We start from the raw sequence: 24,178 nt of genomic DNA on the forward strand, positions 1-24,178 counted from the left end.
ATTTTTGATAGATATGACGCAATTTTAACAGTTGCTATGGAAAAAAATATGAATATGAATAAAATGAAACCCCTCAAACAAGGCTTAAGAGGATATTATGTTTATTCACTATTTTATATTCGTAAGTTATGTATAAGTCTTGTATATATTTTGTAATTGAATTATTTTGAATAAACATTATTTATTATTGCCGCGTCCTTTTCTAATTTGAAGTTCAATAAAACACAAGTTTACTTAATGCAGAATGAGTTACATAGAGGCCACTAGCTTTTTAATTTTAACAGCCGGGTGGTCGGGGTTCAAAGATATTAATAAAAGGGCGCCACGAGATTATACTCTATGAACTCGGCATAAAAGATGTTACTATTAAGTAGACTTCAACACTAACCTCGAACTGTTGAGTGCAACTACCACGAACTTCAAATATTACTATAATTCGTTAAACTTAAGTGACTCTAACTTAACTATGAGACTAGACTGTAAATAACACTACTAAAAATAATTAAGCAATTTATTAAAATATTAAAAAGTTAATATATAAATAAAAGAGAGGAAGGAAATGTAGATGATTGAAAATGTAAATTAAATCAGAATTTAAATCAATAAGAAATAACTAAATCTATGACGTCAAACCCCCTTAGCTAACTTATACTAGATACAGTCAGGGTGGTTTATAAATAGCAAATCTAAATCTAAACAGTCTTACTCTAATCGATGTACAATCTTGAAACAACTCGGAAGTTCCTCCGGCTGAGCTACGGTGTATAGCTATGAGGTGGCTACAGCAGGGTACAGCAGCTCGGTGTACTGTCAGCAGACGTACAGATGAAAGGCAAAGAGCCTCAATTATAGAAGAGGGACTAGCACAACGTGTAGGCGTTAATAAAGGTAATAAAAAAGGACTAATCAAATCTGAACTTTACCTCAACGAGGGTTTATGATGTCCAACGGGTACCTCTACACGGACAACAGGAACGGATGGAGTTCTAGACTGTTCTGTGCTACGGTCTGGACCGGTCTTCTTGCTCTACAATTACGAACAACCAAATAAGATTTAAGAAAGATAACACTCAACTAATCTTTCTACACCACGTGGGCGTGGAAAAGTCAAAAACCAGTCAACAATATGAACAAAAATCAGTTGAGCATTGACTTAGAGTAGGCAGAAGAATTATAGCATACCTTGGAACTATTCGGGGACTTCTTGGGCACGTGGAATCGGAATATCGGTCGGAAAATTTGGCTATTTTAATCCCATTGCGGAAATTGGTCGGTGGTCCATAAAAATCAACAAAATCCAACCACGTCTCTGACCAAAGGTGTTTCGGAAGCCTTAATCCACGACGACATTTGGACGGTGGGTACACAAGAAGTGATGCAAGGATTCGATTTCCTTCACAAAATCAGATTTCAACTCCGGTTGAAATATTCCCTCCAGGATATAGATAGAGAACTATATATCTTGACTAGTCAACTCACAAAAAGGCACAAATAAAAAAACGATGTTCTAGAATATTTTCCAACAGCCATATTTCATATCCGGTCAATGAACGAACTTAACTCAGAAATTCCACAATTAAAATGAACGAATTGCACACCATCCACATCATTGCATTGCATCCACATCAAAAATAACCAATTTAACTACGAAATTTTATCTGATAATTATAAAATTTCAATAACCAAAACAAAGGATAAATAAATCCAAAAACATCTGATTTGATCTGACAGTGACAAGTGACGAACAGGTGATGATCAAAGATATAGAGAGATGGACAAAAAGCCTACTGCTGGTCGGCATTAGTGACAATAATGTGTAGCTGTAGCTGAATGATATCGCGGTGTATATCGGGTTGCATAATTGTAAAATTTAAATAAAATAATATTTAACAATAAACTTATAGTAAACATGATGCAAAAATAATAGTTATTTGCGATAATTTATGAGCTAGCACACAGAGGTCATTGCGAGGAAATTTGACTGTTACAAATATATATATATATATATATATATAAATAGGCTTGAATTTAAAATAATAATTATTTGAGGGATTTTATAACAATTTTTTGACATCAAAATCAAATTTACCATGTGAAAAAACTCCCAGACATCAATTTTCATCCAAATATTGACGTTCCTTCAGAAATTATTCCAAAAATATCGAAATAAAAAAGAAATTTCTACACTCTGTATCTCCGAAACTAAGCATTTTAGGACATACATTTATACGAACTTTTTTACTTATTTTTATCTGGACAATATGCTGCCGAAGTTTCCGGAATACAATTCAGATAACCCTATGTAATTCATGTGAGATTCTTAATATTTTATACAATTATCAATATATCTGTTACAATCATTGCTAAATCCAAATTGTTTAACACAAATAACGATCAAAACTATATAATTCCAAGTCTACCAAGTTGAATTTTACACATTTTACTAACAAGAACAAATTTGTTCAAAGCTGTATTCACTGCATTCAAGTTGCTTTGAATGATATGCTGTATATATCTTCAAGCTGGCGATGCTACTTACTTCTGTTGAATAGTAACATTGAAATATATCTATTAAAGGTGGAATATGTTGTACAATTCCAACCCACTGTGTACTGAATGTGGTCCTTATTTAACGCTTACAGGTTCAGAATACTTGAAATTTCCCGAATCGCTAGCGACGGAAGTATTTCAGTAATTAGAGCTGCGTGGCGCTTTGATATATACCAAGATACCGACCAATTTATACAATTAATTACATGTATATTTATCCAGTTCACTAATAAAGTTTGAAGAACATTAAATTTTCTCTTGTTTAAATCAAACAACAAAGGTGCTTTTGAGAGGTTTATGTAAACATATTATTATTAATAGGAAAATCTTGTTAAAGAATTCATATTGAGAAGAAAATGTTCTATGTTACATTGTTTTTATTATTATATTACACAGTCAAAAAGTTTATTATCAAATAGCCCAGTCAAATTCGTGAAATCCACATCGGTGGAAAAAAATACCACAGTTTTGAAAATGGTTTTAAATTATTTCTCTAGACTTGGGCTGATATGTATCAAAAGTCCCCGAAGATAGACAATGAGCTCGAGGAGAGGGGTTAAATGTCACTTTTATGACTTTTTAGCTTATATCTCTGAAAATATGACACCTACGAAAAAATACCCTATGCAGAAAATTGAAACTTAGAAAATTCTCTACAAAATTGGTTGAATGCATTTTTTCATATGTCTAATCTTTTAAGAATTACAGGGTTGACAAATTTAACACTATTTCTCATATTGTATTTTCGCATTTAAAATCCAATTAAAGTTTAAATTTAACCTTTCATATTAATAATGGTAATATTAAGGGATAATTATGTTACCTTTCAGTTCTTCATTGCATCGCGACTTTTTGTCTTCCATTGGAGAGCATTAGTGCACACAGGAATTAATAATAACTGCAAGTTAAAGATTAATGCATGCCTGCTTTACGGTAAAAAAGGATACCACAACATTTAACGCAGCTGCAAATATTGTAGCAAGTATACGAAAACAATCATGGTTTATGATCCATGAGTTGAAGATTTCTATCCCTGCCTGCAGTAGATTTTTCTAATGTAAAAGTAGCACGAAGCATTTGAGGTCTGGTTTCCTAAGGTTGTATATTGCGATGATATTCTACATGATTTCTTCCTGTAGGTACAGTTGTTAACGTAAGTGTAATATTTACGTATCTGCACTACCCAATTCATTTCGCCAATATAATATCAATTTTCTCTCGCAGAATTTCAAAGGGTCTTAAAAGCGCTATATAAACATGTGATTTCTGAATCTTCTCAACCTACAATAATTGAATACAATAATGATATCCACATACATATAATATGAGTCTCAATCTCCAATCTTTAAAATTATCTATATTATTCCATATTATCCATTTTAGACAAGTAATTTGTAATTTAAAGAATGCGTCTTTTCAAAGAGATCTGGTTTAAATTTAAAAGAAGACGAAAAGAGACTCAAAGTCTCGGTCTCAACGTTTATATTAAATTAAACAGTGACACGTGTTTCGCCGATTTCGAGAATCGTCAGACAAATGCAATTAAAGTCAATCCACACACACGTTCGCATTTTACATATTAAAACACTCGATGCTGCTGGCTGTCCCAAATTGCAACATTTTTGAAAAGACCCTGTAGCTCAGAAACGAAGAAGGCTATAAAAATGTTGTTTACAGCATCTACCGTTTGACAAAAAAGTGGGATAGGTTTGTGGAAACCGCCTCCTCCTATCTTTACTGATAACGGAGATACCGTATGATTTCAACTAAAATAGGACACCCTGTACACTGTATGTTCAGAAATAGAAACACACAAACCACTTTACTTGATAGAAGTGGCGTCTAATGTCCACGTTTTGATCGATACCGAGCCGCCCCTATGTAATTACAAGTGCATTTATATGCCTGACTGATTGAGATTACACGCGACGAAATTCCCTTGCCTAAAACACAAACAATTGTCGTGTACAACTGATGCGAGCTTGTGTTTACCGTCGCCATTGTTTGCCTTTACTAAAATAGAAACACAATCTTAATCAAGCAAATGCGAAATAACAACAAAACTAAAGTTCGAGCAATACTTTTGTACTGTTAGATGCACTGGAAACTCATAGTTTGTTGTTTTGCTGCTTCTCCCTTATACCGGATGTTTTTGAAAACTGGTGTTTGTTGAGGAGATAGTGTCCTGTTAAAAACCCCGTAAAAATCCGAGGATTGTTCTTTATTTAATCAAGGAAAATCTTTGAGTTTTCTCGGTCGTAAGTTCTGAGAAATTTCTTCGAGTGACCGTTTCAGGATTCCCATTTCAGGGTATGGATGGGGTCTTCCAGTTAGTGATGGGAATACCAGTTCCACATGAGTCGCGTTACAATAGCGACCGTTCCAGAAAAAATACCGCGATTTTGTAACCGAGGTTCCGACTTCCAAAGTGTCACGCTTATGCAGTATTTCTGGCATTAGTACCTACCTACTCTCAACCAGTGTTGTCAGGTTCTTAAGTACCGTCGAGGTCGAGCGTCGATAATCAGTTACAGCAGTTACCAGTTACTTCTGTTTGCGACAGGCGGAACTTCGGCTCTAGGAGCGCGACGGCTGAGCGAACACGCACGACTCTACGTATATGCCTACGTATATAGTTCCAGTTACTACTGTTGGTGACCGACGATATCGCGACGGCTAGAGCTAAACACGAAGCTATGCGGTTACTACGGTTCGAGATAACTTCAAGAGCGGTTATAAATAATTTATTTGAAAATTATAAATAATTTATAATTTTGCCGTCGTTCTTCAGTAACAGGGTCCTGATTCATTGTGGAGCGCGACACGACGTTATAAAAAAAATCGCGATACTCAAATACCAACACATTACTACTTCCAGGTTCTTGAGTTCCGCTTTAAGTAGGTTTTCACTTGGGAACTAGAATGGTCCTGGTCCAGTTAGTGGACTGTTTGCTCCTTTTCTAGCTAGATCGTTTGCTTTTTGATTACCTTGTATCCCTTGGTGAGCTGGCACGCAGAGTGGGAGGTCTTTATATAATAAATACCTAATGTTCCAAATAAATGTGTACTGCATAACATATTGCGGGTTTTTATAATTTATTCTGATTCTTTTATTAAATTTTCTTCAATAGCGCTAGTTACAATACCGTTAGTTCTGTCTGCCCTTATATAAAAAATATTAGATTTACACTGGTAAATTGAAATATTCTTCTGACATTTAAGTTAAATATAACAAACGATTTTTGGAAGATATCAAATCAAAAATATTTATTTATTAAGGAAATCTTACCTTAATTTCTAGACAGGATTTCACTTCTCACAAACCAAGATACACAGAAAACTCATACTTCGAGACTTTCAGAAATAAAGTTTCAAAATTTTCAAGTTCAAAGTTTAAGAGTTAAGTAGAGGCAAAGGTACATTTCAAATTATGAAAATTATTTTCTGTATTCTACATAAGCGGCCGATTTTCTCTTAATATGATGAAATTTATCAAAGTTATATTATAGAATGTTACCCCATTCAAACAAAATGGATAATTAAGTGCTACACATACATTTTCAGTGACTGGTTTCTTTCTGCGTTTTGTAAAAATAATTATTTTTATAGAAATAAATTTATGTGTTGTTCACTAAAATTATATTTGATATCATAATATACCGGGTGCGTCTCAAAAGTGGCTCACCCCTATAAGTTTTTTATTTTTTCAGTTAAAAAAACGAGATTTGGTATATATGACATAAATTAGGATTGTTTGACGTATTCAATTGCTTTCGGTCACTTCCTGTTTTACCGGAAATGACTACAACTTTTGATTTTTAAATGGCATCCTATGTCAACTTTAGACGTTTTCGCATATTGTGTATTTGAAATTATAACTTGCGGTTCGTAACGAAAATTTGACTCAAAATACCAAGTGTGTGGTATCAAATTATTTATAAAAAAATGCTTTTTCCAAATATGCCAATGAGCCACCATCGTTCGATTTGAAAAAATTGAGATATTATTAAAAATACGATTTGAGCATTTTCTAACTGGCCAGGACAAAACACTAAAAACATTAAACGATCAAATCTATTTTTCCAAGGCTCCTTGATTAAGAACTAGTGTTTTTAACATAGCCATGGCACTCTAGATTGAATTTTAAAATATAATTTTTTAATAAGGGAGAATTTCAAAAGGTGACATATGATATGTCATTCTATTCAGAATGTCATTTTCTATCGAATAAAGTAAAAAAATACCGAGGGTGCCATTTAAAAATCAAAAGTTTTAGTCATTTCCGGTGAAACAGGAAGTGACTAAAAGCAATTGAATACGTCAATCAACCCTAATTTATGTCAAATACCAAAATACCAAATCTCGTTTTTTTTATCTGAAGAAATAAAGAAAGTTATAGGGGTGAGCCAATTTTGTTTAACGCCGTGGGAGTAGCAAGGTACAGATTGTCATGCTAGAGCCGTTCGGTATACAAGGAAGGTCATGTGGATAGCACTACGCTTCAACCGCCTATTATTACCTCAGGATTGTGAATCTTCATTTTATTAATTATTACCTCAGGATTGTGAGTACTCATTTAAGGCTGAGTCGACCTAGGTACCCAAACTATTTCTATTTTATTAAAAATAGTCAGGTGATTAACTGCCGGCTGAAAGATTCGATCCCACAACCTTTAGATTGGTAGACGAGAGCTGTACCTCTACGCCACGAGGCACCTCTATTTGTGACGTTTTATTTGATATAAAAGATATGAATTAAGCAGTACTAAAATAAATCAAAAGGCTATTTAGACTTAGTTAACTAAAAGACCTGTTTAGAGTCAAAACATTTTTTTGTCTCTAAACATTTTTTTAATTTTTTTTCAGTTGGAATTTTTTAAATTCTGTACGTATTCTTAGTTTTGAAATACCTAAACTATTTCTTCGTGAAAAAATATAAGCTCAATAAATAATATACCCGCCTGCACAATTCCAAATTTCTATTATATCGTTAGGATTCAGAGTGTTTTAGTAATTAGATATTTAAAGATTTTATATTTTGGTTAGCGATACGAATGCCTGTATTAAATGACATAACATGTTTTAATCAATACCATTTTACCAAAATATACAGGTAAATTAAGCATGTAATGAGATGTTATTAAAAACTAATTATATTTTTTAAATATATTGTGTAAATGAAATTGATTATTTATTTAGAATTTAAATTTTATATTTACTATAAAATATTAACAAAATAATATTGTATATCGGAGCCCGATAAATTATGCATAGATGTATATTTACAATTTGTATTTACAGATACAGGGTGGTCCGAACTGTATTCCGGAAACTTCGGCAGCATATTCTGCAGATAAAAATAACTAAAGAAGTTCCTATATATGTATGTCATAAAATGCTTTATTTCGGAGATACAGGGTGTAAAAGTTTTATTTTTATTTCGATTTTTTCCAAATAATTTCTGCAATAACGTTAATATTTGGATGAAAATTGGTGTCTGAGAGTTTTGTGACATGAGAAATTTGATTTTGATGTCAATGTGACTCCTACTAGTAGAGGGAGCCACCTATATATTTTTTAACTGGTTTGAAGAGGCATAACTTTTCGTCCGTACCTGTATCAAACTATTGAATAAAAAAATATACATTTACGATGTTTTTTAAGTAAAAAATGTATCTTTGTAAAAATCGCTACGAGTATTGGTTTTCGAGAAACATAATTTTTTTGCAGAAAAATTTATGATTAATTTTAAAAAATAAAAATTTCCCAAATTTATTATTTCAGTAAAGTAACTAGGTATCTACTCAACGTGTTTATTTTTCGTCAATAATGGCATGTATTGACTATTTCCATTCTAAATATCTTGAGAACGGTTGCTCGTAGCAATTTTTACAAAGAGATATTTTTTACGTAAAAAGTCACAGAGATGTATATTTTTTCCCTCTGTAGTTTTATATAGGTACAGACAAAAAGTTATTACGCTTCAAAACAGTTAAAACACATGTAGGTGGCGCCCTCCACCAGTAGGAGTCATATTGATATTAAAATGAAATTTCTCATATTAAAAACTCCTAGACATCAATTTTCATCCAAATATTGACGTTACTTCAGAAAATATTTGAAAAAAAATTGAAATAAAAATTTAACTTCTACACCCTGCATCTCTGAAACTAAGCATTTTAGGACATACATTTTTACGAAGTTTTTTACTTATTTTAATCTGCAGAATATGCTGCCGAAGTTTTCGTAATACAGTTTGGACCACCCTGTATATTATATAATCACTAAGGAAATATTATTACTTAAAAATTAATAGTACCAATACATTTCTGTAAAAATACTGTGTTGTACTATAAAATATTGTATGCATTCATTCTTCCTGAAGTTTCAAGTAGATCATAGCTCAAGTGCACTCACATTATATGTGTTATAATTTACATGAATAAAGTTATGTTAACAATATAAATTATTATACTAAGAACTGATAAATTTTATGTTTTATAATGAACAAATAATATACTACATAAATTAGTAAATCTAGGTGTCGCATAAAACAAAATTTAGATTTAATTTTAAAAGTTAAAAAGTTGGAAGGTATAGTAGCTGTTGCTGTAAAAGGATTTGTAACACTAACCAGAAAAAGATCTATGATCTAATAAAAAGTTTGAAAGTTTTACCACTCAGTCTGTCCTGTTTCTTAAAATAGTTAGAACTTCGTTGAAAATTGTAGAGTTGTAAATTGTTTCTGCAATTTTAGGCTATCATAAATTCTGTGGCAATGCCTTGATATAACGAAAAAAGTTTAGAGTTGTTGGCTTACTACCTTACTATTTCTCAGATTTGGAGTACACTAAACAGATTTAAAGTTTTTTGCAATACTTCTTAGTGGTTTTTGAAGTAAGTAATTTTCTAACCTAGCTATTAATTATACAGTGTGAGTCTTAAATAAGTGCACATATTTTTAAATAATAATATAATATAATTGTTAACACTTTGTTAATTAATTGTAATAAATAATATTTTTACAAAATACTATCAATACAAAAGTTGTTGACAATTCAATTTTCCACAATTTGTTCCTAATCTTTTTGTCGAAAAATGTAAAAAGACGCTCAAATAGCAAAAAAAAAACATATAACCCAAGATGGTTGATATGGTTGTATAATTTTGTCATCTACTTGTCAAATTGAAACTAAGGGTGTATTCCGTTGCTTACCTTGGTTATGGTTTTATGTTCCGTTTCTATCGGTTTTCTGACAGTGTTCTTATTACGGAACACGGTTCCTGAAAAATTCGGTTATAACTGTCACCAAACTAACCAGCGCGAGAAGGCTGGTTTTTCTGGTATTGTTTGTCAATCAATGTCATTTATGTGACAGAAATCAAGCAAATATTTCGAGTTCGAGTGAAATTCTCATTTCATTTCTAAAATTTGTAATAATATTTTGTATTTACATCCAAAAGTAAAGGAGGTAGGCAGTTAAGGTAAATAAATTTCATTAACTAAATAGAATTACTTTTTAGGACCATTCAAACTTATCATGCAGCCGTTGTTTCTTAAAGTCAGGAACATTTAAAGAAAACATGAAAAACAAGACAAGTAATCGTGAATGTTTTGTAAGCTATAAAAATATAAATATTGATTAGATTTGTTTATTTATTATTGATCTGTTTTAATATTGGACCTGCAAATCTTCACTTCAGCTGTCTAACAAGTTTAACAGTTTATTAATAAAGTACTTTTCAATATTAAACTCCAGTTATTGCATATTGTCACACCCCATTTTGTGGGTTATGACTAGGGGCATAGCAAATAATAAATACTTCAATTTAACTTAATAATCAATTTAATTAATCTACGAATAATACAATAATTATAAAACTAAATGTGTACTTACATATTATATTTATGGACGAACATCATCACTGGCTCGGGGGTAGTGTCAGGGTAGTGTAACGCCAATGCCGGAATCTCGACCGCGACCTTATCGAACTTACTATCGACTATCGACTGTCGACTGTCCCCCCAACAGGTGACATTTTTGTATTTATTGGTTCAGCCAGCCGAATCATCAAATCAGCATTATTGGTCTATCGGTGCGATGACCGGTGCGATGACCGCGTTAGTGCTGATTTGATGATTTTATAAATTCGTAGTATTGAAAGGAAATATTTTCGCAATTGCCAATTATGCTTATAACTTTGATTTTTAAAACTTTACTTTTGTTGCGTAAATGCCAATGAACTTTAATTATTTTATACTTCCTTTCAATCGAATTATTAATTTACGAAATATATTAATATTAAATATGTTATTTTATATATCGAATAATTCCATCCTTGACACTTCCCCCGCACCTCTAAAGCTGGACCCCAGCGATAATTCAAGATTTATGAAATTATACTTTTTAAAAATAATTATTATACATTGCAATAAATTGTGCTTAACGTTTCATAATAAAAAAATGTTGTAAGTATACAATATTAAAAAAAAAAATTAAAAAAATATTTTTAAAGAAATTACTAACTAAAAAAAAAAATATAAAAAAAAACTTCTCTATAAGTTTAAGGATGGCGATTAGCCGTTTACATATAGACAAAAAAAATGTCTTTTAATACTGGCACTAACGTGAACTGCACAATACCTATATAGTTTTTAAGTTTCAATACTTTGCACTGACTTCGTTCATAAAACACCCACCCACAAATCTCGTCGGCTGCTCACGGAGGCTGAAAACTGAAGTTTTGATTGTAGTATCCACCTTCACATCCTAAACCTAACGAATGCACACATGCCTCCGTTCCCTGCACTTTGAAAAGCTCTTTGTTTTGGTAAGCTGTTTCTCAATACTTGCGTCCTTAGGGAGTTGTTTCTTGATATCGGTGTAGGCTGACAATGGAAACAAAATTTCAGTATGATTTTGTTTGTCATCTGGATTGGCGTCGAATTCATCTTTCGAAGAAGAGACCAGTTTTTTGACAAGACAATAACTCTTCCTGTAGCTGCTTATATCGCCAAACCAAATTTGACAGCACGTTCTGAACCCATTTTTGAATTGGACTACTTGCTTCGGACTGCATTACCATAGTGTACTGTTCACAAAGCTTCATAAACAAGGGTAGGCAGTTTGCATCGTATAGGCATGATGGTGTGGTACTACATTCTTCTTTCTCCTTCGGGGTTGAGTCCATACGTCGATTCTTCTCAGTGGTGTTCCTTGATTTGTTGCTTGGTATTGGCAGTTTTGACCAGTGATTATATGAAAAAAGAGAACAAAGAGTAAATATGTGCTCTTACTTACAGCTTATTGTATTCAATTATTATGACTTATAAACTAGTTCTTCAAGTATATCAAACTTAATCCTATTTTAAGTTTGTTTGTTTAATTTCATTTTTCAACTTAGTTCAGATTATCATTTTTATTTGTTCTTGACGGCAAGGGAGAGTATAAAAATTTTATATGATTGGGCGTAAAACAAACAATAAACTTTTATTTTCGTTGTAAATTTGTAGGATTTATGAACACTCCTACCTAATTTGTGTGAAATATTCTATTAGTTAGACACGCAAGAAAGTTAAAAAAAATATTTTCATTTTAAAAATTACATCTATTTAAATGTTTTAAACGCCTACTATTTCGTCTTTTTAACTTTATAAAGTGATGCCAAATACAATAAATAATTAAACATAAAAAGAAAAGAATAAAAAGTGCAAACTATCACATAAAGTATGTCATGAGACGTATCGTTATCATGTTTCACAGCTTAACTTTAAATCATTTGAATTACGTTTCCTAGTTTCATCTACTAAATTTAATTTTTGCTATAAATTGTGGTATAACGGTTTTGAATATAAAACTTTACTTCAAACCTGAGATTATACCTATTATAATTACGATTAAAATTACGATTTTTTTAATTATTTATACTTCTGTCACATAAAATTACTGTGTCAGCTAATGGTATATATAGAAATTAGAAATATATCACTCGATTTTACCTATTTTATATATTGAATTAAGAAATCTAAAAAAAATTTTGTGTATGTTCAGACTTTTGACTAGATAATTAGAACGAAAATGTAAACTTAAATTCTACTTTTATCGGTTTTCCTTTTTCGGGTACCTATTCTTCGCATTTTACATTTAATTTTGACTGTAAAATTTGACTATCTACAGCAATTCCAGGGAGGGTGGCTAGGGTGGATAATAATATCCTTTGCCATCATGACGTTTCGCTTCCTAGATATTATCTTTGTCCTATGTCTTCTTCTCGATGTATGCTCTTTCCATGGCATTGTATTATCTGTTTCAGGTTTATATTCTAAAACCTTTCGCTTTCTTGTAAATGGTAGTTCTTCATTTATGTTTTCTGACTCAATTATCGATTGAGGTTCAGGAAACTGTCTTTTTCTTCTTCTTCCAGGAATATTGTCAGAGGAAATAAATCTATTTTTTGCCTTATCTCTACTTAATATAGGCAAACTTGAGGAATTGCATTCTACTTCTAAGAGCTCATTCTGAATATTTTCTATTTTCGTACATTCTATTTTGCTAGGGAGGGTATTATCCCCATCCTCTACCTGCAAATATTCTCCAGCAACAGGGAGGGTATTATAGTCTTCCTCTGCCTGTGCATATTTCAACGCTACAGGGAGGGTATTATCATCTTCCTCTGCCTGCGCATTTTCTAAAGTGAGGAAATCCAACGTTTCCTCTTTATAGTCATTTACAAAATCATCCTCTTTTTTAAAAATATCCTCTTTTGACATCATTAAAATATTTTCCTCCTGGTTACTATACATTTCGTATGGGAGAGTATCCTGATTATCACAACATATATTATTTGACGACCTAGTTGATTGTGAAAAATTACTGTACTTAGATTGACCTGCATTGTTTATTCTATCTGAACCATAATTATTATTATTATTATTATTTATAAAACTAGTTCTGCCCTTTAAGTTCGAATCTAAATGATTAGTAAAATATTCGTATTGAAAATCATAGCGCCTCTGACTGATATTTGAATTTACTTGCTGTGATTGTCTTTTATTTATGTTAGAATTTTGAGAATGATAAGAATTTCTGGAATATGCTGATGTTTTGGATTCTAATAATATATCTTTTAAATCGCTTATTTTATAGATTATATTTTTCAAACTCTGGAAATTCATATTTTCAGTAAGCAGAAGATAATAATGATAATCATACGATTCATGTAAACCATATTCGAATTGATCTTTAAATATTTCAAAATTTATTTTACCATAGATTTCATGTGCAATTGATAGTAAATCGTAATAATAAGATTTTATATCTTCATTTTTTCCCTGTTTCCGTGTACGGAATTTAGATTTTAGTTTGCGTAGTGATATTTCACTTCCAAACTCTAAAATAAAATCTTTTTTGATATCGCTCCAGACTTTATTAAAATTATTTTTGTCATAACATATTCCTTATACCAATAAAAAGCAGCGTTTTCTAAGTAGCATTCTAAATATTTTATCTTAAAAGCATAATTCCAGCCATTCTTACTAGTTATTTTATCATATTCTCGAATAAAAGAAATTGGGCAGTCGATTGTAGGGTCAAAAGTAGGTGGCGGTATAAATTCCGGTAGAACAGGTGCTTTTACAAAAGACATAAATATATTTAAAAAAAATCAATTTAAATAATAATAAAATAAATAAATTCTAAACTATCATTAAAATAATTATCGCTCAGTATATCATGTAATGAAATACATTTTTTAACACACACAGACATATACTTTTTATGCAGTTCCAACTAAGTCAGCAGTATTTGTAACACGAATTAAATAAATATGGTCGCCTCCTTCAGCACTCATATTTCAAAATATTCCTAACAAGAATAATATTTTCTAGGTCAGTGTCATCCTTGATAATGATATTCAACCAACAGGTTAAATTGTACAGTTTAAAAATAACTGAAATAATAAAATTCTCATTAAAAAATTATGTTTATCATTATATATTTGTCATAGCAACACTAAAAATAATTTAAAATATATATCATCAATATACTGGATGTCGTTTTATGTTTCGTATAGAATAAAAATAAATAAATTATTCTCAATAATAAAAATTCTCAACCTTCACAAAAATTATTACCATATGCAGTGATTATTACCATATGCAGTAAAGAAAAATTAAACAATAAGGATTCGACAGTATTTTTTGTCAAAGTGGTGTAAAAAAAATACTGGACGTTTAATGAAAAAATATATTGGATATTTGTTAAAATCTCCAATTATTATTTTCTCGCCTCCACCACATACGGAGGTGTATAAAAAGTTGTTATTAAAAAAGCATAGTTTTATTTTAATAGTTTTATAGAAAAAATTACATATTATCGCCGGGTTCGGCGCCTCCATCATATATGGAGATGTGTAAGAAATTGTTACTTAATAAAAACCGGCGCCTCCACCACATATGTCACGGCCCATTTTGTGGGTTATGACTAGGGGCATAGCAAATAATAAATACTTCAATTTAACTTAATAATCAATTTAATTAATCTACGAATAATACAATAATTATAAAACTAAATGTGTACTTACATATTATATTTATGGACGAACATCATCACTGGCTCGGGGTTAGTGTCAGGGTAGTGTAACGCCAATGCCGGAATCTCGACCGCGACCTTATCGAACTTACTATCGACTATCGACTGTCGACTGTCCCCCCAACAGGTGACATTTTTGTATTTATTGGTTCGTTACGTCGAATCATCAAATCAGCATTATTGGTCTATCGGTGCGATGACCGGTGCGATGACCGCGTTAGTGCTGATTTGATGATTTTATAAATTCGTAGTATTGAAAGGAAATATTTTCGCAATTGCCAATTATGCTTATAACTTTGATTTTTAAAACTTTACTTTTGTTGCGTAAATGCCAATGAACTTTAATTATTTTATACTTCCTTTCAATCGAATTATTAATTTACGAAATATATTAATATTAAATATGTTATTTTATATATCGAATAATTCCATCCTTGACAATATACTATATGTTATATTGTTGCATATACGGTTTTCGGCTATTTTTGGATTATATAAGAAAACTTTTATATACTCACATTCTATTGTCCTTAGAGATTGCAAATATACTGGGGGAGGAGAGAAATTGTGTTTACTTAAATATTTTTTCAGCCAAACAAACTTACGGGACCGGGGAGCGAACAGGGGTGCTGGGCGGGGTCAAAACAATATGCTGAATAAGGTTACTCATAACACATCTATTTTACAATCCTTTAATTAAGCTTTTAATGTAAAATTTCTTCTAAAAAACTATGAAGAACTGTTTTATTCAGAAATCATTGTCAGGTTACGTTAAAGCAGAGAATAGGTAGATTAAAAATGCATAAAAGATAAATTTTACAATAGAGGTATTGAAATTTAGAGAACGTCAACATTTGACGTTTCCAGTATTTTACCATACCGTTCCGTATTAAACCGATGTTTTTCAGGAACCGCTCTTTACCGTAGTTTACCGGTCTGGTTCGCCTGGTTTTGCAACGGAATACAGCCTAAACTGCGTGAAAACTTTCAATTCCTCACTTTTTTATTTCTTCGTCAAACTTCAAAGTGAAGGGCTATTTTGAGTAATTCTCGAAATTACGAAAAAAAATATTGTATTTTATCGAATTTAGACAACTTAAGTTAAAAAAAGCGAATTATTAAAATTTTCCGCCTGATTTGAATCAGCAATAAAGAAATTTCGTAAATCCAGGGTAATTTATACTGTAAAGATTGTAATGTAAAAAAGTCGACAAAAAAATTGAAATTTCCCTCGAGTGGGAAAGAGATACGCAACCTGAAGCTAAACAAGATGGGATTAATACAGAAATGTGTTAATTTTTTACATTAAGAAAGAAAATAAATTGCGCCGCAAAGTTCAAAAACCCAACGGAATATTTTGGAAAGGCCTTAAAAGTTTTTTCTTATAAATTAGAAAAAATGTCTACAAAGTTCGTTCTTTATTAAGTAGTATTTCTGATTTTGAATTTGGAAATAAAACATAATAGGGTCTGGCATGTTAAATTTTTGAATTAGAAATACCTACATATAGAAAAGTAAAGAAAATATTTCTATACATTTTCATGTAAAAAATATTTGAAAAATTTAGAATTGAAGTGGAACTTTTTTACGCTAGCTGAGAGTAATAATTCAAGGCCATGACACACGAGCTGGTGGTAACGATCGAAAAAGTGGTAAACCAATGAGTCGTAACTCGGGCCCTATGCGAGATTCTTCTTCTTTCAGTTGTATGGATGTTGGCAATCATGTTAGTCCATATAATCCTATTGACAGCCGCCCTGAATAAATGTACGGTCGTGATTTCCGTTCACTGTCTAATATTTTTCAGCCATGATGTTCGTCGGCGTCCCTGACCCCTTCTACTATCTATTTTGCCCTACAGTATTAGTTGGATATGTTAGTATTTATTATTACGTATGACATGCCCAAGGTATGCCATTTTTCTCATTTTCACACTATGTATAATTTCTAGTTCCTTTTGCATTCGTTGGAACACGGTATTGTTTGTGACATGGTATGTATATGAAATCCTGACCTTGCGGCGTATAGCGTCACATTTCAAAGGCTTCCAAGCGTTTAGATGCGAGCTAGGAGGTTGAAACTCGGAATGTAGATGAACTTTTTATGATATTTTGACGACGTTTCATGCACTATAAAACTCCATCATTAATGGCATTAAAGTGTTTGTTTTTCGTGTCGATGAGTGTATTTATTCAACTGATGTACTTTTATAGAAGGAACTACTAAAATTAAAGAATATTGTAGACAATATGTACACACATGGACAAACTTATTGCATATAACGATATTTTTATTTTATTTTGAACTAAATATGGTTCTTTTTATATTTTTGGACATATTACCTTACTACAACACGACTAACTAATATAAAATTAAAAATCTAAGTGCAATTAGGCTGTTATTATAATTTTATTTCATAATGAATGAAAATGAACAAAAACAAATTTTATTTTAAACAGAAAATATTGAAAACAATTTTAATTATTTCTCACAACTAATAGTCTGTATTGCCTCCTCGAGCTTCAATACAAGCTGTGAGACGACGTGGCATACTCTCAATTAAGTTGTCCAGAAGATGTTGAGAAATGGCTTCCCATGTTTCGCGTGCAGAAATTTTCAATTTATTTAAGGTACAGATGGAATCATTCCTTTTGGCAATATGACGTTTTAGCATGTCCCATGCATGCTCGATCACATTCATATCTGGATACATCGGTGGCCCCCACAGTTTTCTTATACCCCTTTCCTCACAAAATTCGCGAACCGCTAAAATGCGATGGGGAGGAGCATTATCGTCCATGTAGACAACTTCATCCCCCACTGCCTCTCAAAATGGACGCACAATAGGCTCTAAAACGTCTCTAAGATATGAGACACCTGTCATTATGCTATCAATAAAAACAAGAGGAGTTCGAGCTCCGTGCATTATACCTGCCCATACCATAATGCTTCCCCCTTAAAACGGGATACGGGGTTAAGCTGCATTCAAGCGTCTGGAGGGCATCTCCAGACCAAAGTTTGACAGTAGGCATATTCTTGTTTCATCACTAAACACGACGAAATTTCAATTAGGTCAATTTGCTCTCATCTCCTCTTACAGCACAAAATTATGCGACTACAATGAGCTTGTAGTCGCATAATTTTGTGCTGTAAATGAAGCTTCGGAACACGTAGACGCATCCTTAAATGTAATCCTCTGTCATGGAGTCTTTTTGCTGTGGTCTTTCTTGAAACATTTACTCCTTCAAGGCGAGCTAACTCTTTTTAATAGCAGTACTAGAAAGCAGGGGATTGCGTCGAGCAATTAGGGATATTTGACGGTCTTACACAGCAGTAGTAACTCTCTTTCTACCTCTTTCAGGCCGGTCTGTAACCTCCTTTGTCTCCCTGAATTTTTTAATATTTGCGAAACATCGCTTTGGTTAACTCCTATAATGTCAGCTATTGCAACTTGCCGATAGCCCTGTTGAGACAGTGTTATAAGTCTGACTCTATTAAACTGTGGAATAATGTTTCTAGGCATTTTAAAGCCAAAACAATGGTCAAATTTCTTCTGAAAGCCAAGAGACCACAAATCGAAATGTGCAAGAGTTTGTAATAATATTGGGTCTGAACGATAAACATTGTTTACCATATCCATTTTAACATATTTTTACAGATTATCAAAGCTATGTATAAAAAAAGATTCTTTAAATTCTTTTCCGTATATTTTTAAACGACATATGCAATAATTTTGGCCGTGTATATACGTATTCTGGGTGCGGATTGAGGAAATTATACAGAAAAGGAAGGAAATAATTTTAGGAGAGCCGCATCGTATTCGATACCAATTAACGGCCTGATCTAAAGTGTATTGTAAAGGGTTATTAATACTAATTTAATACTGGTTAGATTACATAGGCTTAATATATTAGTCTCTTAAGAGGGTGGTATATTTAGATCAAGGGCACTAAATTTAGGACATCCAGAAGCAATTCTAATATAAAATGGGGAATGGATAGTTTAACTCTTGACTAACTAATTAGTAATATCATTTGAATTTCCCTTAAATTGCAAAAAACCGCAGTAAAAACATTTTAACCCTTTATAACATACAAATACGTTTTTTTGCCTAGCAAATGTGTTTGTGCAAATGCAACTCGTATGATCGAAAAAAAAAAGGGCGCCCAGTTGGCTTGGAAATGAACATCGTTGATATTCCCCATATAATTTTACATTTAAAATAATAGCGGTCTTTATTTCATAGCCATCGTATAGGTGTACTATTTTTATGATTTTTTATCAATTTTTCAAATCTACTACTTTTTTCGGTAAGTTTTCTGCAAAAAGCTTACCAGTTTTTCTTTGTTTGTCAAAATCTGAAAAGATGGACAAAACAAACAACAACCAAACAACGCTTTATTGTGTAAAAAGCCAAAACAGCAAAACAAACAAAAGCACAAAAAAAATATACAAACAACAAAAAATACACAATACAAATCATACAATTCAAAAAAATTTAAGTCCTTAAAATTACAAATAGAACATACATGGACAATTTCAGAACAGTAAGCAGTAAATAGATATAATTTTAAGAGTTATAAAATATTAAATACTTGACCTTTGACCAGTGTATGAGATGATCAAAATTTTAAAATTCAAAATTGTTCATGATTAAACATCAACAAAAAAGTTGTTTACCGCATATAGGGCTCACTCCAGTAAGTATGATTTCAGAGCTTTGCGAAATGCGGGAAAGAATGAAAGCGACTTGATATTCAAAGGTAGATGATTGTACATTTTATTGGCATTGTACAGTATTGAACCTTTAACTAGTTCTGAGCTCGGGGTTGGCAGATAAAGATCGTGCTCCGCATTCCTAAGTGGATAGTTATTAGATGGCCTTTCGGGAATATCAGATATGTGCTTGCGGGTTAAGCAAATGGATTCAAAAATGAATAAAGAAGGAAGAGTCAGTATTTTGAAATTTTTAAATAAATTCATAAATTCTGGCAGTGAGTTCTACTGTTCAGTCCCAATAAATATCGAACTGTTCTCTTTTGAAGTCTGAAAATACGATCAAATTTTGTTGCGCAGCAAGTACCTCAGAATGGAAGGGCATAACGTCGATGTAACTCAAAAAGGGCATAATAGGCTATTCTAGAGATTGATAAGTTAAGTTCCTTAGAAACTGATCTTAGCGCAAAACAGGCAGCGCTTAGTTTCTTTGATAGAGCTTCGATGTGAAAGTCCCATTTTAACGAGTTGTCTACAACGAGTCTTAAGAATTTCACAGAGTCCACGATATCAATAGTGGTGCTATTAAGTACAAAAGGTTGTAGAGTACTTTTATATGACAAAACTTTAGTTTTTGATAGGTTGAGGCATGGGAGATTAGAATCGCACCAAGATTTAATGGTGCGTAAGTCACTGGATATAGTATTATATAGTGCCGTAAAATCTCTAAAATGCATCTAGAAAGTCCGCTCCTCAAGTACCTAGTCACGGAATTTACATTGGGAAGAAAAATAACACATAAAATTTGGTAGACTACTAGCGGTATTTTTGTTTTTTAAAAAGTAGACCAAACCAAATCAAACAGCTATATTCTTTATATATTTAGCAACAACCCCAGTACTAAAATTACCTCGTTATTCGGCGGTATTCGTGTTAATAAATATGTAAAACCGGCTAACGGCGGACTTCATTTCATCAATTTCCTATACCGCCGGCGGCAGCGGTAATATAGCCAGTTTGTTTATTTTAACGTAATTTTAACTTGCAATAGACGAGACGAGCACATTGAAAAATAAGCGAAGATGATTAGCTGGTACTGAATAATTTGTTATTTCGAATGGGACAAAATAAAAATACAATGTAGCATTTGGTATAAGTGAATGTGTAATATTTTTGTTTGTACAATTTCTTATAATATGATATACACTCACCGGAACGAAAAACGGATACCTTTAAATTTTGATGTGTTTTAAATCTTACTGTGGACATACTGCTATTTGTTTGTCATTGCCAGATGAAGAGTTTTTTTTAAAATACTACAAGTTTTTTAATTTTTTGAATAATATTACTTAAAATAATGAACGGAGCTATGACTGAGAACCATGTAGTTGGGAATAAGGACCGTGGTAGCAGAAAAATAAAGATAAATTTCACTTATATCTGAAAATATCTGAAAAATAGTCAACAGTTTTTTTAATTTTTTTTTCAGATATCATTAAAACTATATTTTTCATATGTGGAGTCTGTGATACACGTTTTTTCGAGGATGTCCCATTTATTCTGCATGTATTCTGTATATAAGTATGCCAAAAAAACACTTTTTGTAAACATTTCTGATATCGACAACGGTGGATTTCTTTCAACTATCTGTAAGAGCGTTGCCTCGTTAGTCAGTTTATCTGCTAGGACATTACCAGCAATATCAAAGTGTCCAGGAATCCACATAAAGTTAATATTGTATTTTTTTGATAAGTTCATATACAGGACCTCGAATGTTGCGGGTTAGAGAATTTTTACACCCTAGATATTTGTTTACAATCACTGAAACACCGAAAGTAGCTTTCAACTTTATTGATTATTTTACTAAAATATGTTATTTCTAAAATAGAAGATGCCTGGTAGTTTACACCAGTTCTTAATATAACTAGATATAGATAATTTAGTTTATTTTCTTATTCTTACATCATGGCCAAAACACAATGAAACGTTTAGTACAGTTTATTGGTTAAATTGGGAATTTCGTACAATTAAAGAGCTGTTTTTCTGTTGAATTCTAAACTAGTATTTAAAACTAGCTTTTCCTCCCATTTCGATTGATATTTCAGTGGCGAAATAGTCATTTTTTTCCTATAGTAATTATCTGAACGTCACGCATCTAGTTTTTCATTTACTCCGCTCTTCGCAGTCAATCATACTAGCACTAATAAAAGTTCCGATGCAATCGAATCCCATCCGAGTCAAGCCGAACATGGCTAAATTGCAAATCGGTTCGGACGGAAGCAGTTTTTCAGCCCCGCGGCCACGTCCCGTCCGTTCCAGATTCTGGCTAACGCGAGCGGCGGGCGGAAAGCGTCATCACCCCCGGTAGCAGCGGCACTCCATTAATCCCCAAAGGGCCATGATTATTTGCTCAGTGGCGTAGAACGCCGGTGGACGACGGGGCCACCCGTTACGGTGCTGATCGAAAATAGATTTTTCGATGCTCTCTCACCACACTTGGTCGATGTCGTCGTGTGCTCTGGTGGTGGTTGTTATGTGTTGGGCGATCGATAGGCCCACAACGTGCATACGTAGTAGGCTGTCTCTTTCTCCAATTTCCATTCATCTTTTTGTTTGGGCCGCCGAGAACAGAAGTGCAGGCTGACGCCGCTCCGCTATCTAGTTTCCGGACTCGAACGGGCTTAATATCTGAGGAAATGCGGTTATTTTGAGAAAAGTTTTGTTCGGTAGTTGTTTAGGCTCTTATGTGTTTAACTGACACTGTCTCTTTTTCAACTTTTTGCAGCGAGAACAAACTTATATAACTGAAATTTTGCTGCCCATTTAGAATTTTTTTACTTCTAACTAATTAAAACTATCTAAAAGTATTTTTTATATTATTAGAAGGTTTGAATTTTACTAAGATCAAAATTCCTTTTTGCCTCTGTATATTTATCCTCAAACATCTTGGCATACCATCAGCATTAATTATCATTTTATAAAATTTAACAAAATTATTATTTTAGTGAAACTTCATTACCCGCGTTGGTAGTAAAAATTCAAGGTTGTGACACACGAGCTAGCGTCAGAAAAAAGGTAACAGCAGTGTTGCCAGAGCTACCCCATTCGGATACCCTTTTACCACAGGAATACCCTTTTGAAAAGCATTCTTTTTCATTATGTTGATGCTGCCTAAGAATTCTATAATTTTATTAATTTTATAAATGTTAAAAAACGCGAAAATATTTTCATAGATAACAGAATTAAAGAAAATAGACCTATGGGAGGCAACAGAAACAGGATGAAACAAAAATATGTTTCATCGACATAAGTTATTACATAAGGTGCATTTCAGAGGGGGATTATTTCTGATGATATAGGATTTGGTAAGATATCACTGTCCTGTGAGGGATCTTACAGCTTTACAGAAAAGTCCACGTTCAAGAGAATACATATTTTGATACAAATGAAGAAGTGGCCCTACGTAATCTAAGTTTACTAGTTCCCTCGAGGATGGTCCTATTCATTCTCTATGTTGTATTCTGTATATAAGTATACTGAGAAACATTTTTTTTGTAAAAATTTCTGAAATCGACAACAGGTAGAGTTCCTTCAACATTCTGTAAGAGCGTTGACTTGTTAGTGAGTTTATCTGCTAAAGTCATTACAAGCAATGTCAGAAATCCCGCATAAAGTTAATATTGTAATTTATTTTAATAAGTTCATATACAAGACCTCAAATATGCGGGATAGAGAATTTTTACACCCTTGATATTTGTTTACAATTAATGAATCACTGAAAGTTGCTCTCAACTTCATTGCTCCATTTGAGTAAAATATGTCATTTGCAAAATAGAACCTGCACCAGGTTTCAATATAACTAAATTTACATAATTTTATTTATGTTTTATTCTGAAATTGTGGCCAAAAATACAATGAAAAGTTCAGTATCAATTTATCGGTTAAGATTTGGAATTTCGTACAAATTAAGGAGCTGTTTTTCTGATGAATTCTAAGCTAGAATTTAAAAAGTAGCTTTTTCTGTCATTTCGACTGACCTTTCAGTGGCAAAAGAGCCATTTCTTCCATGTCGTAATAATCTGAACGTTACGCATCTAGTTTTTCTTTTACTCCGCTCTTCGCAGTCAATCATACTGGCACTAATAAAAGTTCCGATGCAATCGAATCCCATCCGAGCCAAGCTGAACACGGCTAAATTGCAAATCGGTTCGGACGGGGCAGTTTTTCAGCCCCGCGGCCACGTCCGTTCCAGATTCTGGCTAACGCGAGCAGCGGGCGGAAAGCGCCATCACTCCCGGTAGCAGCGGCACCCCATTAATCCCC

The sequence above is a fragment of the Sitophilus oryzae genome, unplaced genomic scaffold (assembly GCF_002938485.1).
Source record: "Sitophilus oryzae breed Bouriz unplaced genomic scaffold, Soryzae_2.0 scaffold_149_pilon_pilon, whole genome shotgun sequence".
Classification (NCBI taxonomy): domain Eukaryota; kingdom Metazoa; phylum Arthropoda; class Insecta; order Coleoptera; family Curculionidae; genus Sitophilus; species Sitophilus oryzae.